The sequence below is a fragment of the Gekko japonicus genome, unplaced genomic scaffold, assembly GCF_001447785.1.
Source record: "Gekko japonicus isolate JY-2015 unplaced genomic scaffold, Gekko_japonicus_V1.1 scaffold3858, whole genome shotgun sequence".
Classification (NCBI taxonomy): domain Eukaryota; kingdom Metazoa; phylum Chordata; class Lepidosauria; order Squamata; family Gekkonidae; genus Gekko; species Gekko japonicus.
Window position 1 is genome coordinate 100,932 of NW_015177134.1, and position 2,129 is coordinate 103,060.

At 50.4% G+C, this 2,129-nt stretch overlaps 1 pseudogene; it reads left to right on the forward strand.

The window, feature by feature from the left end:
• The window catches only part of LOC107124826, a 47,173-nt pseudogene that overhangs the window by 35,754 nt on the left and 9,290 nt on the right, over positions 1–2,129 (forward strand).

Consider the following 2,129-nt stretch of genomic DNA (forward strand, 5'->3'; position numbering starts at 1 on the left):
ATCCTTGACAGATCCCTTTGGAGTGCCTCACAATCCTCACTGGTTTTCACCACCCTGAACAACTTCGTATCATCCGCAAATTTAGCCACTTCACTGCTTACTCCCAACTCCAAATCATTAATGAACAAGTTAAAAAGCAGTGGACCAAGTACTGATCCCTGCGGTAATTGGAGTGCTTCACAATCCTCACTGGTTTTCACCACCTTGAACAACTTTGTATCATCCGCAAATTTAGCCACTTCACTGCTTACTCCCATCTCCAAATCATTAATGAACAAGTTAAAAAGCAGTGGACCAAGTACTGATCCCTGCGGTACCCCACTGCTTACCACCCTCCACTGAGAGAACTGCCCATTTATCCTCACTCTCTGTTTTCTATGAATTAGCCAGTTTTTGATCCATAAAAGGACTTGTCCTTTTATCCCATGATTTTTGAGCTTACTTAGGAGCCTTTGATGAGGAACTTTATCCAAAGCTTTCTGGAAGTCAAGGTAAACAATATCTATTGGATCCCCCTTGTTCACATGTTTGTTCACACCCTCAAAGAACACTAACAGGTTAGTGAGACAAGATCTTCCCTTACAGAACCCATGCTGAGTCTGCCTCAATAGGTTTTGTTCATCTATGTGCCTACATAAGAGTTCTGCAACAGTGTTGTAAGAGTTCTGCAACAGTGGAATTAGCTGCCTTGGGAGGTGGGGAGCTCCCCCTCACTGGCCGTCTCTAAGCAGAAGCTGGACAAATGCTTGGCAGGGATGCTCTAGGCTGACCCTGCATTGAGCAGGGGGTTGGACTAGATGTCCTCTATGGCACCTTCCAACTCTGGGATTCTATGATTCTTTGCACCTTTCTGTCAGCAAACCTGGTGAGTTCTCTGGAGGGATCAGGAATTCTCTAGTGGAAGAGGCTGCTGAAGGAGGATGTAAGATCTCCCTTTTGGATGATTAACAATTGGACAAATATCTCTCAGGGACACTTTAGGAGAAGGCCAGATGTCCTTACTTGAATTGGACATACCTGGAGGGAATCCCCTCACCTGTTCTGCCTGCTGCTTCTCCTCTGCCTGACTCAGGAGGAAGCCTTCAGCCAGGGCCACCGCCTGGGAACTAGTCTCCGGCCCACACCCTCTGACCCAGCCCTGCATTTCCTGGGGCAGGATGGTCAGGAACTGCTCCAGAATCACCAGGTCCAGCATCTGCTTCTTGGTGTGCCTCTCCGGCTGCAGACAGTGGTTGCAAAGTCCATGGAGCCGGCTGCAGACCTCTCGGGGCCCATCAGCCTCATGGTAGCGGAACTGCTGGAAGCGCTGCCCATGTACATCTAAGATCATGGTGTCCTTTCCCACGGTCTCTGGCACAGCTCTTTCCCAGAATTCAACACCACTCCCCGCTTGGAGGAGAAGGGGGCCTTTGCTTGCTGTCTTGCCAGTTCCAGGTCCTCCTGGGTCCTGCTCTTCCTTCTCCTGCCCCTTCTGTTGAGTCACCTCCATCTGTGAAAAGATGCCTGAATTCAGTTGGCTGTGAAGAGAGGCTTCTGTCTGGGGGGAAGGAGAGACACAGACAGGGACATGTCGCAAGGAAAAGATGAGAATGGAGAATCACCACCAAACAGCACAAGCCTTCACAGGCTCAGGGGACACGTGAGAATCGCCCTGGTGGATGAGAACTTAAGTGCTTCTTCTGGTTGATAGACGGGTTTAATATCATTTTGCTCTATTGCATACCAAGTTGAAGTTGAGCCAACTTCAGAGGACGGCGGAAGACCGGAAGGCCTGGCGGGAGCTGGTCCATGGGGTCGCGAAGAGTCGGACTCGACTGTGCGACTGAACAACAACAACAAATATTATGTATTGCTGTTTTACTCTTCTGTAAGCTGCCCTGAGCCGGCCGTTGCTGGGAGGGCAGGGTATAAGTCAAATAAATAAATAAATAAATTAGCAGGGCCGATGCAGAGCCAGGCAATGGCAAACCACCTCCAAAGGACTCTTGCCTTGAAAACCCCACAGGGTCCTCATACCGATGTTGCTTCCCTCCCACAAACCTCACCCTCCCAAGGCTCCACCCACAAACCTCCAGGAATTCCCCAACTCAGAGCTGGCAACCCTACCCGGGGGGGGGGGGGGGGGGGTT